The following is an 18040-nucleotide window of genomic DNA, read 5'->3' as shown; positions in this document are numbered from 1 at the left end:
TGTATAACTAAATAGGTTCGCAAATATATTTCTTCTTTTCTTGTTGAGAATTAATTAATATTGTAATAATAAATTCAAGATCATTAACCTTACATGATTATATATATATGTATGTATGTATGTATGTATGTATGTATGTATGTATGTGTGTGTGTGTAAAAAAAATATAAAAATTTTATGTGCAGTTAATTTTGTATACTTTTTTACACACTCCATTAAGTGATTAGTTGTATATTAAAAAAATTGATACAGTCAATCACATCAGTAGAATGTATAGATAGTATGCAAAAGTAATTATATGTAAAATTACTCAAAAAAATATTGCGACTACAAAGAACATGCATTTACTGCATGGCCGCACGTTTACTTCAAATATGGAATGGGGGGCCAGATGAAGATGTGAAGGAAACCCATGGAAAGCACCTTGAGAAATTATTATTAGAAGTGTTATGGGGACCTTCTGATGGATCCAAGTTCAATCGTTCCATGATGTTTTCCTTCACTTTTACATTCAATACATTTTCTGGAAATGGCCTCTTCAACATATTTATATAAATTAATTAAGGTTATCCTTCATTTTTAGATTTCATGGAATGGCATTATAAGTTCTTGAATATATAATAGCCTATTAAACTCGAAACTTTATTCATCATTTCATATTTCAAGGAATGGCATAATCAGTTGTACGTACGTAGTTTTGCTCTTATTATCATCTGCATCGCCATGGCTCAAATGTAGCTTTGAAAATAATTATTGGGCGTAAAAGCCTCGAGATGGCAACTTTCATTTCCAAATTATACCCATGATCATGATGACGACGACGACGGCAACGACGTAGTTTCATTGAAGTAATAAACAAATGTTGCATGAGACCAAACCCATGGGGCTGACTCTCTCAACATATTCGAAGACCACCCATATATACATATCAACTCCAGTTAAGTAATATCGATCTCCATAGTTGAAACTAGGCAAATAACTTATGCACATGAAGCAATGGTTTCCTGCCATTCCCTAAATATAGCCCAAATTTAGTGCGGGCCACAGGTTCGTTTGGATTCAGAGATAAGATGGGACGGTTTCATATGAAAGTTAAAAGTTGAATAAAATATTATTAAAATATTATTTTTTAATATTATTAGTGTTTTGAGTTTTGAAAAAGTTAAATTGGAATTTGAAAAAATTAAATTGTTTATTATATTTTGTGTGAGAATTTGATAAATTTGTAATAATGAGATGAGATGAGATAAAATACTCTCTAAATCTAAACGAACTTTTTAACTTGTATTTCAACTTCATTTTTATTTTATTTTATAAATTGTAGTAATCTTACAATAAGTAGTGATTTGTTAACCAACCGAATTTCTAAGTTGAAGAATTCCGAATTTCAAATGTATATAGGAAGCCAAGAACTAGTATTGGTTTTTCTATATACATATTTAAAATCACATCTTTTAAAGATTGATTTTACATATAAAATTAAAAAAAAAAACTCTTATATTGGGTTGTGCATCTTTGAACCAAATAATAAAAAAATATATTATTTTTTATTCTTTGTTTTTTTTTTAAATAATTATTTTTATATATTTTACAATTAGCACAATATGCTCAAAAATATCAATTCCATATATCTAAATATTACCAATTTCATATATCAAAATGACCAATTTTATCAATAAATATTAATATCTACTAAAAAACACTTTGTATAATCAACTTAATATAAATTTAATATATCAAAATCATCTTAATACAAATTTCACAAAGTTGATTAATTTAATGGGTATGAGAGAGAAAAAATAGTAAAATAATGTTTGAAAAGTAAATAATATTTCTTCAAATTTGAAGAAATACTATTCATAACTATACAAAATTTTAAAGATGCTTAATTCAATATAGACCAATTTAGAGAAATATTATGTAAATATGAAGATATATAAGTCATTGCCAATGCTCTAATTAGGCTGGGCAAAAAGAGAGTAAAGTTAATTGTTTGATGTGCATGATGAAGCTAATTGAAGTAATTTACTAGCTAATTAATTAGAAAGTTGATTGATTGACTAGAAACATTATAAAGGGAAAAAGAAATGAAGGTAAAGCAAAAGCTATTCCTTTTTTGACAAATTGAGCACAACCAACATGTTTATTCCATTTATGCAAACCCGTGGCTACTCAGTTCCAACGCGTTTGTCGATGATAGATCGAGTTGGACCCCCCACTGAAAGATTATAGGGGAAAGGTCCCCCGCCCTCTGCTCACCTGTGTCCATCATATATATGTATATATATACTCCCCCAAAAATTCTTTCTCAATCAAAGACCAGCCCATCTTCCCCCACTTGATGGTATGCCTAGAGAGTTCCTCGTATTTCCATCAATTCCACATGGGCAATTCTTTCCTGTTGAACTTAAAACACTTGACTTGAATATCCACAATCAAATATTTTGCATTCTTGTTTAAATTTAAAAGTTTTTTTTTGTGAGTTTTCTAGACTGTGAATAGTTGTTATCCCCAAAAGTATACCTAACGCCACCTTGACATGATATCAATCGGCACCTACATTAATATTTAGGAGGATTAATTAGCAATTTAGCATTGGCATTAATTTGAATAGAGTGAAAAATGTATGGTTGTAACATCCATTTCCGACTGAGGTTGCACATTATGGGTAGGGCATGCAAGGTGACAAGTAGCTTTTTTTTTCCTTAATTTTTGTTTCTCAAAAGGTGACAAGTAGCTATATATAAAGTTATAAACCCCTAATCAACTGTATAGTGTAAAAATTCTAACAGAAATAGTTTGCTACTGGATCATATATATGGCAGTGAGCATTGACTGAGTCAAAGTCGGTATCCCCTAAATCCAATTCTAACTTTGTCAAAGTTCGAATCCAAACTCCAACTTATATATGCTTCAATCTTACTCCAACTCTGATTTATTAGAGCAAATTTGGATTTGAGGCTTTTTTTAGTTTCTTATTTAACTCATTTTTAAACAAGATTTTACATATAATACATATTTTTTTGTGGGCTTTCAAATTTCTAGTTTACTAAAAACAGGATTTTTTATATGAAAAAACCAACCAAAAATATAACTAAAAATAATTCACATCTTATACAAACCTGAAAAAGAAAAATAAAATTTCTGAAAAAGAAAAATAAAATTTAAGTTATTCAAATCTAAAAAATAAAAAATACAAATTAAAAATAATTAAAAATATACAATAGGCCCTATTCTTGATATATTATCATAAATATCAAGAATAAATTACAGATTTACAAGCCAAATACAAGCCAGCCACAATCATTCACTGCTGAAACACAATCAATCCATCATCCAATCACAAAGTGCTGAAACATAACCAACCACCAAATATTGTTATTTGTTTCCGACTACAACAACAACCAACGAAACTAAAACAACACAAATTAACATCAATTACAAATTCCCATTCTGACAACAAAACAAAACCATATATTGGGTGCTTGTTTCCATTCCAAGTTGTGTATGAAGAAAATATGACAAGATTAGTGAGAAAAAAGATAAGTCCACATAAATTTATAAAATTTATTAAACAAAATTGAATTAACAATAGTTACACAATTTCACAAATGCACCTAAAACTTCAATCATATTCATGTAGTTTGCTTGCCATACTAGCAATTAATTCTACGTTAAGATGTTAAAATATAAGAAATTAGTATCACCAAATGACAAAATCAAGATATATAACCAAAAAAAAACTAAATATATTACTTGAGTCTAACTTATAGTTGTCTATATCATCAATTGTATCCAAAAATATTTTTTAACTCAAGCATATAAGATTAGACTTAAACCAGTTTTGCACTCAAGAGCCTCTACAATTCTATGAACCAAAAACCTCCTAGACAGATCCAGGATACATCCTCCTATGCTAAATGCTGACTCAAATGCTAAGGTGGTGATCGAGATGACCAAGATATCTCTTGCCATTAGGGCAAGAACTGGATATTTGGTGGAGTTGACCTTCCACCAAATTAAAATTTTGAACTCTCCATAAGAATTTAAACATCCTCCAACAAATACCATTTTAGCTTCAACGTCTTACAGTCCATCAAGATTGTAGATTTTTGATCCTCATGAAAGTTTCTCAAAAAGCCAAATGATCAATTGAATAGCTACCCTCGATTGATATACTACCCTCATTCCGAGTATGAGATATAGTTGACCTAGACCCACTTGCACACCCATCACCAAATGTAATATACCATTCAAACAAGAGCTCCATATCCCCCTTGACAAATTCTTGACCCTTCTCATTGCCAAATGTTTGATTGAACTGATATGCTTTGGTAACCAACTTATACTATGGATCATTAATGGTAGCAATAAACAATAACCTGCTTATCTTTTAAAGATCTCCCTGATATTTATCATGCTTTGTTTTCATTCTATAAGCAATTGGACTCAAGAGTTGATTACTCAAAAATTGTTTAAGTTTGCATGAATATCAATAAGCTCTTGAAAATACATATTCAAGGTTACATATAGTGTACCATAAATACGCAATGTGAAATTGCAAAATATATTAAGAAACTTTGTAAAATTTTCAATAGGATCCCAATCATCAGGCTCAGGAGCTCCTAATCCCTCTTTCATAGGTCCGTCCTCAGACAAACAAACTCGTGTGTATGGATCTTCATCAAGTAGAAGTTGGAAGGCTTTTTTGTACTTATCAACTACATTCAATAAACGATGAGTTGAGTTCTATCTAGTATGCATGTCAAGACACAAGAAACTAAAACACTGAAATTTTGACCTATCAACACAAGACTTGAAAGTGACAAGTCTTTGGGGAGAAGACGGCATATATTTAAATCAACATCTTTTAAACCTTCATTTTACAATAACATTTAAAATGTGTGTACTACACCTCATGTAAATAAACTCGTGATCATCAGCACACTCCTTACTTCCAATTTTCCTTTCTCTTAACCAATCAATAATGGAGTTATTAGAGGTAGCATTATCCACCGTAATGGTAAAACTTTTGTCAATGCAGTCAAGCATACACTCCTCTAACTCCTTCCCAATCATTGCACCTTTGTGATCAACAACTTGAGTAAATGAAATGATTAGTATATGCAACTTCCAACTACTATCAATAAAGTGAGCTGAGACACACACGTAATTAATATTTTGGATAGAAGTCCAAGTGTCGGTGATCAAACACACTCTTTATTTGGTAGTAAAAAAGCACTTTCTTCAAGCTATCATTCTCTTTCAAGAATAGCTTCATGCAATCCTTCATTACTATAAAAAGAGAATGAGTAGGAAACCTAGGATCAAGGAAATTAGTGTAGTCTTGATACCATTGGCCATCAACAATCACAAATGGTAACTCATCCACTATCATCATCCTAGCAAAAGCAGCTCTTATTTTTTTTTTTCTTATTATACTTAATCATCCCTAGATTATTCTTCTCTTCTCCACCTTCAACTCTTACCTCTACGACCAAGAATTTGGTTACAAGCTGCAAGCACCTTGCCTTTTAGGATAGCATTTCCATAGCCTTCCACACTGGTTACAAGTTGCTATAGGTTTATTGGCATCACAATCTAACACTCTTATCAAGTGATCCATACCATATACCTATTCTTGGGGTTTCTACTACCTGGTTGAGAATGGGGATAGAATAGAAGGTAGCAAGAATGCCAATTGAAGAGTCTTTCACTAGACTCTTCAATTACAAAATTCTTAATAGGCTATTGTTGTTGTGGTCCCTTTGGACAAATTGCAGAGGTTGACGTAGGAGTGCTTATGCCTTCAACATTCATGATTTAAAAACTTAAATAAAACATACAAACAAAATAGCACGGTTAATCATACATATACAACCCCCAACTAATAACATAGAGCATTCGTTAATCATCATCATCATGAATAACATGCTAAAACATCCTCAAACTAACATAAACAACCTTATAGTTGTTATATACAAAAATAGCCTTATAGTTGTATACAAGAAAACTATAATAGATCAATCCAAGTTGGAGTCAAGGTAGAGTCAGAATCTATAACGCCTGTCCTTGTTGTCGGACTTTAAGAAATAGATTTAGAAAATGAGATGGGAATTATTGAGCTTTTTAAAACTTTTTTCATTTCCTCCCTAAGATATAAAAGATTCTATAAGTAAAATCAAAATCTGGTTTGTAAATTAAAAGAGAATTTGCAATGGTATTCATTAAATTAAAATACAAAGTCCTTTTACAAAATATGATTCCATACAATTATTAAATGCTTCCTAGGCTTTTGTCACCTTCTCATTCTTCCATGTCAATTCTGACGTTTCATCCTCATTTCATTCCTGGGTGAGGCACACATGAAAATAAACTAAGTCAAACACTCAGTAAGCATTATTTCATATTGTAAAAATATACAAACATAGGTTTTCATTCACACATTTATCATTCCATTGCATACTTTACATAAAAGATTTCTTTATTTGAAAACATAACAAGGTGGGGTTTTTCTGTAAAAAGGGTTTCATTTCGTTACATTGTCCAAATTCATCCTCCATACATTACTTTCATTTCACTTGTACAAGTCATTATTCAATCTTTGAAATGTAGCCCTTTTCATTTAATCCTAAGCCTATCTATGAACCTAAAAGCCCAACTTCATTTCTAACTCATAAAGTGAACTCACATGCTTCACTTTAACCTCCAAAACATCAATCAACAAGCTATAACTAATCCCACTTCGCCATGAGACCCAAACTATAATTACAATACCCTTCCTCCATACACAATCTGTGACGCCCCCAAATCCCACCTACGGACATGGGGAAATCGAGACGTCTGGATGATGATAACATGGATCACCACCCTATCGCCAAGTGCCAAGTGTGTGTATAAGCAACAAGTGTGCAAAAAATGAAACGCACAGCGGATAGTAAAGCCATATAACTAAGTACCAGAATTTTTTTTAGTTTAATACAAAGCTGTTCAAAACATACAAAATAAAATATTACAAACTACAAATATAATTTCAAACCAAACTACAAAGCATAACTCCAACTCAGTACTCCAGCGGAGCCGCCTCCTTGGGCTCAGCCTCCTCCTCCTCCTCGAACTCTGAATCAAAATCTACGGTACCAAAAATGTTGCCGCAGGTAAGTAAGATCCAAACGCCACAAGATAAAAATATATAAAACTCAACAATAAGCATGAAAGAATGCAAACGCACATGTCCCATAAATCACATTTTTCCACGCACGCCAAAAACCCATTTGGCCCAAAAACATAACCTTTAAAACTAGTCCTCGCCATTATCCCAGATAATAGACCAAATCAATAAACCACCATTTTCCTAGAAAATGGATCGCATAGCCTCAATCATACCTCGCCATTTTCCCAGAAAATGGCCCGTAACCAAATCCATAAAACCGATCCAATTATTGCATGCACCATGATCTCCCCTAGGGATCATCCGCACACTCTGGCTCCTGTGCCACACTGCAGGTAACGTCTACGCGTGTGACATCTAAACGAGCGATGCCCAGTACTCGTGCCCAGCGTGTCCTTGGACCAGACCATCCTCTAGTCCCCGCCACTCTAGGGACCACGGAGTCGACACTACAGCGTTACCGTATCGTGCGATCCGGTCGTCGCCCAGCGACAACCCAGGAGATGTCACTCAGTATTATCCACTCCCGAGTGACCAGAGGAGCTCCACCGAGATAATACCCCATCCCGGCTTGGGGTTGTGATCCACACGCACCCGAAAATCCATTTATGCAAATAAAACATGATTTTCTCAATTTAAATAAAATGCACGTGAATGCACCATATAAATGCAACCTCAAGGCACAAATAACCAACCAATCACAAAACAATACAACCAAACAACTTCATCCTTAATCTATCCGACCCCCGAACTCCTCGGACTCAGTCTGAAATCAACCAACCAGTAGTCAAATAATTATTGTAAGAGAAAAATATATTTAAATCTAAAAGTAGAGTTTGAAAAATACTTACAACGCTATACGGTATTTTTTGAAAGCTTACGACGTTGCAAACGGCTGAGAAAAAGCAACGTAACAATGTATTTTACATTGTGGCTGTGGGTAGAAAATTACCCACTTTCAAACAGGGACAAACCAAGACACGAAATTGATAGGGAATGGTCTAGGGATGTTTATGAAACTAAAGGAAGTGAGCTTTGGTAGTGGAAACGGCGGTGGAAGCCCTAAAAGGGCCTAAAAGGAGTTGAGCTCGTGGGAGCTGCTCTGACAACAGATCGGGGCCGAAAATGGGTGGGTTAGGACGAAAAGAGGTAGGGGAAGAAGTTGTGAAGAGGTGGTGGCCGGAGGTGGAGCGACGGGGCTGTAGAGGGTTAACGGCAGCTTGGATAGAGGTGATTTTTGGTGAGGGTGTTCACACCGGCCGAAGGGGAGTTTTTTAGTGTGGGTGGTGTCGGCCATGCCAGCTGGTGGCGGTGGTACTGGGCGGCTGAGCTGAACGGCGAAGGGGAGAGGAGAGTGAGAGTTCGGGCGAGCGGGAGGGGAAAACAGGGAAGAAAAGAAGAAGAAAAAAAAAAAAAAGAAAGAGGAAAAGAAAAAGGGAAAAAGAAAAGATGGAGAAAAAAATGAGGTACAATTCTCATCTTCGGAAACTAAAAACTGACCCGACAAAAGCAATTTTAAAAACATAAAACGACTAAAATAGATTAAACCCCACGTCAAATAAAATAAAATCAATTTAAAATATAATAATTTAAAATAAAAGAACTAATATATTAATTAAATTAAAAACACTCATTCAGTAAAAATACACGTAAAAACGGGGTATCACATCCTTCTTTCCTTAAAAACAAATTTCGTCCTCGAAATTTGCTAGATCAAATATCAGTGCCAAAAAGATACAAGATACAACTCCGAACATATTTGAGGGATACATATCATCGACAACTCCCAACAAATTCCAATGGTTATTATCTTCACACCATAATTTGCTAATATCAACGACGTCTTTGCTTTACTTTCCAAACTTTCATCCCATTCCAACTTTGGTATCCTAATAGCCACTTCCAAAGTTAACCATCAATAAACAAAATTTGCACGACCAAATGATTAATCTCCCAATAAAACCTTGAATCACTACTAATTCCTCAAAATCAACACAAAGTTTGAATTTCTAAATATCTCTAAAAATCATGCTTTCGCGCGCACTCTGATAACTCGCCAAAATACATAAAGGTTATATTCTCAAAAATTAACATCATTAAGTACGAGCTCAATCCACACCTAATCACAAGAAAACCTTTACCACATTTCCATAGAAATTAACATACCTCCAAAACCACAAATCTCCACTCATTCCTCAATTGGCCATCGCTGCCCTAAACAAAAACCAACATTCTGCAAAAATACATCTATTGATTGATGACAGAAACCAATACTAATCAACCTCCAGGCCCCAAATTGAAAACACATAACATCATCCCAAAATACACCTGTCTCTTCTAAAGATAAGGAACATATCCAAAAAATCCAAGTCCTTCCCGGCCTACCAACGAGAGCGCCTATAACTTCTATCTGATATCCCAAACTTCAAGCTCATTACCTATATTTTGAATAACATCTAATTTTGCAATAACTAACTTAGCATATACTACCATTGACTTCACCTAGACATAATCGAAACGCTCTTGATAACTCACCCACCTACTTGTACTCTCAAAAACTCTAGTTTTAGTACAACTAATTCCTTCAATAGCACTTCACAAATAAATCTCAAGATAGACCATACTGTTTAAATCTTCAATCTATCAAAAACTATTGAACAACACTTATGGATCCTAATGCTTTATTACTTCATACATATGATTATGCTACCCACCGTTGATGCATAAGTTTCAACTTCCAAGATTTCATACACCACACATGGTGACCTAACAATCTCTTTTCAAGTTAAATAACAATATCCCCAATTCTCCCAACTGGATACTTGATCTCCAAAGAAAAGTATAGCCTCACAAATTTAAATTCCTATGACTTCAAGTCGCAATTAATTCTCAAGATAAACACAACAGTTGTTTCAAACCGTCATCCCAATGGGTAACCCGCTTTGACTGCACATTCCGTTCAACTTACCAAACAACTCAAAGCCAAAATCTCTTGAACTTAATATTATCACACAGATTCCTCTTCAACTCCTACCAAGCCAAAAATAGATGAGACCAGGACCAGCACTCTCCAAAATCCATACACACTTACCATTACTACTCATAGATCTCATGCACTCTTAGCCAACACCAAAAATCATTCAAATGTACAAGTGATCCATTACCTTTAATTCTTAAATAGATATTCTCCTTGAAACTTCCTATATCCATCATCCCACTATGTTCAACCCCATTTTAATGTTACAGCCTAATCAATCTCCAAAATAATCATACTAGCACACCAATCCTGCGAAACTAAAAACTTCAATCTCCAAAAAAAAAAAAAGAAAAGAAAAAAATCAGTCCTTCAAATCTGCGACCCTATAACCTTAAATTATGCAAAACTCCTTTCCCCAAAATCCGCTAGGTCAAAGAACTTATATATAATAATAAAACAATCAACTCCCGAAACTTTCAAAATCTAAAATCTTAAATAATAACCAATCATTTCCTAAAATCTGGGAAACCTTAAAACTTTGCTGAAACTTCATAAAATCTATCCTTGAAATTTGTTGAACTTACAACCTATTACATTATAGACCATTTCATAAACTCCACAGAACCAAAGAACTCACTTATTCTACTTCCCTAAAAGATCACCTAGATCATGCCATTCTCTCCAAGCCTCGATAATATATATAAAAAAAAACAACCACATAAGGTGTTCATCAGGATAGATTAGATTAGACCCATACCTGCCATGGCTCCAGCATTCTGAGTCTCTGTAACCTCGCCTCCAACGGTACCAAGAGTCACTGCGTACATTTGAGCCCGAGCTAATTGCCTCTGGTTAGTTCTACCACTGCGACGAGCTCCACGGCTTTCTTGAACTCGACTAGGGCACTCACGAGCAAAATGTCCCATCTGACCGCATTCAAAACATTGGTTACTACCCAGACGACACTCGCCTCCGTGAGCTCTATTACATTTGCCACAAAACTGGAACTCGGCCCCCCATACGCACACCGGGGGCTGCCAACGATCGGATTCCTGTCCTCTGCATAAACTTTTGTGGTGATCTAGAACTGCTTCCTTCACCATCAATGTTCAGCCTCTTCTGACCTAGAAGGGAGCCCACATTCAAACTAACCTCACGCTCTGCTAGAGTGGCCAAATCAACTAATTCCTGAAAAGTTGTAATCCGGTGGCAAACTACCATTTTGCTTATATCTGGTTGCAAACCTTCCTGAAAATGCTCGGCTTGCATCTCCTTCGTGGCGATGAGGTGGGGAGCAAATCGCCCAAGCTCTATAAATCTTTGGGCGTATTGTTCCACGGTCATACTCCCTTGGACCAAGCTTGTGAACTCTCTTGCTTTTTGCCGCCTCAAGGAAGCGGGAAAGAATCGGTCATTAAATTCTTTCTTAAAGTGCTACCAGGTCACAGCGGCAAAAGACCCCAATTTTGACTCTAGCATTACTCTCTTTGTATCCCACCACTCAGAAGCGGTGCCTTGCAACAGATAGCTGGCATAGAGTACTTGTTGCGCCTCAGTGCAACCACATATCTCAAAAGTTCTTTCTAAGTCTTTGACCCACTTCCTAGCCCATAGTGGATCCTCTTCTCCTGTGAAGGGTGGAGTTTTATGCGCTAGAAAGTGCTCATAGGTACATTCAGCTTGCATCATGCCAATAGGCCCTCCTGGGTATAGCCAAGGCCCTCCCTGTTGTGGCCAAGGCCCTCCTTGTTGTGGCCAAAGCCCTCCTTATTGTGGCCAAGGCCTTTCTTGTTGTGGTCTAAAATTTTGCTGCATGAATTCCGTCATCTACCTTATCGCTTGGGCTATAGCATCATCCCTCGGTGTATCGTCCTGAGGCTCTTGAGTAGACATTCTTGGCCTCACAATTTTCCTGCCACAACACAACCTTTGACCCCCTTTAAGAAAACAAATAGAACCAACAACATAAAACCAAAAACCAAAACCAAACCACATAACAAGAAACAAAAAGAAACCAACATGCAATAAGATAACTAAATAAATAAATACAAGCAAACAAGCTCAAATAAATTCAAAACAAATAAAACAAATCAAATAGCAATTTTACTTAAAATAAATTTTAAAACACAACTTTAAAAGCTTTCTGGTACTACACCTACAGGACATGTGGTTTTATCAGAGCCAAACTGCTTTGATACCACCTGTGACGCCCCCAAATCCCACGTACGGACACGGAGAAATCGAGACGTCCGGATGATGACAACACAGATCACCACCCTATCGCCAAGTGCCAAGTATGTGTATAAGTAACAAGTGTGCAAAAAAAGAAACATGCAGCGGATAGCAAAGCCATATAACCAAGTACCAGAATTTTTTTTAGTTTAATACAAAGCTGTTCAAAACATACAAAATAAAATATTACAAACTACAAATATAATTTCAAACCAAACTACAAAGCATAACTCCAACTCAGTACTTCGACGGAGCCCCTCCTCGGGTTCAGCCTCCTCCTCCTCCTCGAACTTTGCACCAAAATCTACGTTATCAAAAATGGTGCCGTAGGTAAGTAAGATCCAAACGCCACAAGATAAAAAACATATAAAACTCAACAATATGCATGAAAGAATGCAAACGCACATGTCCCATAAAACCATATTTTTTCACGCACGCCAAAAACCCATTTAGCCCAAAAACATAACCTTTAAAACCAGTCCTCGCCATTATCCCAGATAATGACCCAAATCAATAAACCACAATTTTTCCAGAAAATGGATCACATAGCCTCAATCATACCTCGCCATTTTCCCAGAAAATGGCCCGTAACCAAATTCATAAAACCGATCCAATTATTACATGCACCATGATCTCCCCTAGGGATCATTCGCACACTCTGGCTCCTGTGCCACACCGCAGGCAACGTCTACGAGTGTGACACCTAAATGAGCGATGCCCAGTACTCGCGCCCAGCGCGTCCCTGGACCAGGCTATCCTCTAGTCCTCACCACTCTAGGGACCACGGAGTCGACACTACAACGTTACCGTATCGTGCGATCTGGTCTCGCCCAGTGACAACCCAGGGGATGTCACTCAGTATTATCCACTCCCGAGTGACCAGAGGAGCTCTACCGAGATAATACCCCATCTCGGCTTAGGGTCGTGATACACACGCACTTGAAAATCCATTTATGCAAATAAAACAGGATTTTCTCAATTTAAATAAAATGCATGTGAATGCACCATGTAAATGAAATCTCAAGGCACAAATAACCAACCAATCACAAAACAACAAAACCAAACAACTCCGTCCTCAATCCATCTGACCCTCAAACTCCTCGGACTCAGTTCGAAATCAACCAACCAGCCGTAAAATAATTATTGTAAGAGAAAAATATATTTAAATCTAAAAGTAGAGTTTAGAAAATACTTATAGTGCTATACGGTATTTTTTGAAAGCTTACGACGTTGCAAACGGCGGAGAAAAAACAACGTAACAGTGTATTTTACACTATGGTCGTGGCTAGAAAATTACTCACTTTCGAACGGGGACAAAACAAGACATGAAATTGATAGGGAGTGATCTAGGGATGTTTATGAAACTAAAAGAAGTGAGCTTTGGCGGTGGAAACGACGGTGGAAACGGTGGTGGCAGCGTTAAAAGGGGCTGAACGGAGTTGAGCTCGTGGGAGCTGCTCCGGCAACGGATAGGGGTCAAAAATGGGTGGGTTAGGATGGCAAGAGGTAGGGGAAGAAGTTGTGAAGAGATGGTGCCTGGAGGTGGAGTGACGACACCGGAAACGGCTCAAAACCGTGCGGAAAGAAGGGGCTGTAGGGGGTTAACGGCGGCTCGGATGGAGGTGATTTTTGGTAGGGGTGTTCATAGGCTGGAGGGGAGTTTTTTGGTGGGGGTGGTGTCGGCCATGCCGGCCGGCGGCGGTGGTACTGGGCGGCTGAGTTGAATGGTGAAGGGGAGAGGAGAGAGAGAGTTCAGGCGAGCGGGAGGGGAAAACCGGGAAGAAAAGAAGAAGAAAAAAAAAGAAAAGAGGAAAAGAAAAAGGGAAAAAGAAAAGATGGAGAAAGAAAATGATGTCCAATTCTCATTTCCTGAAACCAAAAACTGACCCGACAAAAGCGATTTTAAAAATATAAAACGACTAAAATAAATTAAGCACTATGTCAAATAAAATAAAATCAATTTAAAATACAATAATTTAAAATAAAAGAACTAATATATTAATTAAATTAAAAACACTCATTCAGTAAAAATACACGTAAAAATGGGGTATCACACAATCCAATCCAACATCAACTCAAATTCCTATTCACTTCCTCACATACAAACATATAACAAAATCCAAACCAGTATACATGTACAACGCACCTCAAATACACATGTACTATACCCTCTTTATCACCTAAGATCAATGTGCAATCCATCAAAATATCAACTTGTTTTTTACAAGCTTCATCCATACATAACATACATGATATATACAACTATGTCTAGCTGTCCAATTGAATCAATTTAAGCTCAATAAATAACCCATTGGTTTAAAAAATAACACGACCATTGACCGGTGCAAAACTGCAAGTGCACAGTATCGTAGTTTTATAGTAAAGTAATAAGTAGAGTATCGTCCTCAGGGATTGGTACCTTACTCTTGCCAAATACCAAAATTATGCTAATCTCAATTCTATCTAGAGGAATCGCTAAGGTTTTTGTAGTAGCAAATAAAACTAGATCAACTCAAGAGAAATAAGCAAAGAAAGTAAAACTGATGTTTGAAGATCACATTCAATAGGGAAGAAAACTTCTAGGAAATCGATTTCACCATAATTCTTCACTATGCTTTTCTCATCCAGCTAATTTAACTTAAACCTCTTTTGTCTATTAGCAAATCTCTAATTCATCCAAAAGCCTCTTTCGATAGTCAATTGGAATTGATTCTAGTTTATCAATTCACACAAGAGTATGCAAATTAAATAATCAAGAACGCAATAAGACCAATGATTTAATTACTACACAGGTTCATACAAGTCTTTCGATCTCTATACTTACCTATGCTGAAATATCCAAGATCTACCCTATGATTCCCTCTTTCGATAGCAAATCACAAGATTAATAATCATCTAATCAATGGCCAGTTAATTAGAAGCATTAAACTCAGAATAAATCAGATAAACAAAGAGAGAATTGCATTAAATTAGCATGGACAAACAAGCATAGTTCGGAATTAGATTACATCGTTTTCCTAGAAAGAAGAAAATTTAGCTCATACTAGAATTGGAATTCAACATAAACGAATTCACCATAATTGTTCTGAGAAGATGGGAAGAAGAAAATAAACACTGAAAAATCCTCCTTGCAGCCTCAACTGGTCGTCAAAAGCTCAAGAGAACGATTCAACGCCTTTCTCCCGTCCGTGCTCGTGTATGAATCCAACGTACGTGCAATAAATTGGAATTCCGTCTCCAAAACAAATGATTTGAATCCCTCTAGCTATGTTTTTCTCTCCCAAAGAGTGTTCTCCAGTCAAAACTCGCGGCTCTAGAGTGAAGAATGGCCTTTTATATGGTCCCACGGCGGAAAACCTAAAATCTGTCAAAATACGATGTTCGCTCGAGCGGGGTGTCGAGCGCGCGTCGAGCGTTCGACTCTGCCTGATTTCGCTCGAGCGTCCTATCGAGCGCACATCGAGCGTTCGACTCTGCCTGATTTCGCTCGAGCGGCCAATGTCTCCGCTCGAGCGATCTTCGTTTTTCAGCAACCTACTCGAGCTCCCTGTCGAGCGGCAGTCGAGCGTTTGAATCTGCCTGAATTCGCTCGAAAGGCCAAAAGCCTCCGCTCGAGCGAACTTGTAAAATCTGCAATATGAAATTTTGCAAGCCATCAAATACCCCCAAACTTACAACTTTGTTTGTCCTCAAACAAAAAGAAAAATAAATGATAGTTTAGGCAATATCAACTAGACCCCAAGGAGAAGTATCATCACTCACCAAGCTTTTATGAATTTAGATTTCATCTCTAGTATCTTACTCTTTTAACATCAAAGATAGCAAGAAAATCAATCAAAAATTTTGCAATTTGTCAAGCAAGAGTTAGGCGTTTACTTCAACCTAAAGCTAAGACCTTGAGTGTGTGTGTGATATAGTCAATTTAACCTCAAACCACCTGCAAACTCAGATAAAAGTAGAACAACCAAAATCAGAAGAATTCTCTTAAAACTTAACCCCATAAGTCCAATTTTCAGAAATCCTCTCCACTAATGTAGTCAACACCAAAATCAAAGATCAAAAGGTCTTTATTAAGGTTGTAATGATAGGCCACAGGGTGAGGGTTAAGAAAGATCTGGATATGAGAAATTAAATCAAACTGGGAAAATACTTAGTGAAAAGAACATTAAAAGAGAAACTCACATGATTCAAATCATAGCTCTTTCTTGGCAATATGCTCATACTTGTGGCATTATTATTGCTGTAATCACTGATGTAATACCAACACTTCCCTTAACAAAATTTGAGGTAATTCACTTTCCGCTTGGCTACTTCTTTTTCTTTTCTTTTCTTTTCTCTCTTTTTTTTTTTTTTTTTTTTATATCACTTCCTTTCTTCTTCTTCTTTTTCTTTGATCGAACAGAGCAAACATAATACGTTTCATCATGTAACCAATTTTCTCTTTTAAATGTAACTCTCCACCAAAGTATTTTCTCAAACTATCAACGGTAGATTCATTGTTTTTCAGGCTTAGAGCGGGCATGGTTTATGTAGTTTAAAGAATCAATAAAGGCTCATGAAGGCTCAAGGGGGTTGACTATGGAAACACACCATGTAATGATGGCATGACATTTAGGACGGCTGGGAAAGCTTTTTGGTTATGCCAAAGAAATGCCTAGATCATTTCTCTAATATTTGGTCTCAACTAGGATTTCGCCTCAAGGACCCATCAACGGATTCTAGAGCAAAGCAAAATCGAACCTCCCTCTTTCAATTAATTCAACTTCTTCTCTTCATAAGCAAAATGGAATAAGAGAAAAACGACTATGTGCTCAATTGTGTTCAAGGTCAAAGATTTAAACCAAAGTACCCACAAAACTTCACTTGACATAAAAGAAATTTTTGAAAATTTTTCTCAAAACCATCTTCAATCACAAATTTCAGAGTCATAGAGAATTCAATCTTACTCCAATGCATGCTTGGTAAGAGACTCATACAACCCATCAACAACCCAAGACTTAGAAAACAAGAGGATCAAATGATTATAGGAGTTTACACCCCCAAACTTAAACTAAGCAATGTCCTCATTGTGATGCAAAAGTAAAAAGGATTGAAGAAATAAAGGAACTTCCCTGGTTTCATGGTGAACCTTCCGAGGTTTAAAAATTTTCCAGCTTTTTATTCTTGCTAAATACCTGCATCAAAAATTAATTTATTAAAACTTAAATAAATAAAGATGATGAAATAAATGAAAGAAATAAAGATAGATCTATGGGTTGCCTCCCATAAGCGCTTGTTTTAAAGTCTACAGCCAGACTTTTCAATCTTCCTCAATCGGGATCTCTAAAAGGAATAAGTGTACAGTTCCTCTCCACTTCATTGCTAAGTGATGTATCCTGCTGCAGGGCTCGTTCTAGGTGATTGGTTGGTGCATCTTCTTTAAAGGCCTTTTCTTCACATTGCTTAATGTCATCAATCCGAAAACAAGTGCTTGGCTCTTCTGGAATTCTCATGGCTTGGTAAATGTTGAACATAACTTCTTCCTTGTTCACTCTCAATGTTAACTCACCCTTTTGAACATCAATCAAAGCTCTTCCCGTAGCCAAGAATGGTCGGTCAAGAATTAGTGGGACTTCTTCATCTTCTTCCATGTCTAACACCACAAAATCAGCAGGGAAGAT

Source organism: Carya illinoinensis, chromosome 8 (assembly GCF_018687715.1).
Source record: "Carya illinoinensis cultivar Pawnee chromosome 8, C.illinoinensisPawnee_v1, whole genome shotgun sequence".
NCBI lineage: Eukaryota > Viridiplantae > Streptophyta > Magnoliopsida > Fagales > Juglandaceae > Carya > Carya illinoinensis.
This window is presented reverse-complemented; position numbering follows the sequence as displayed.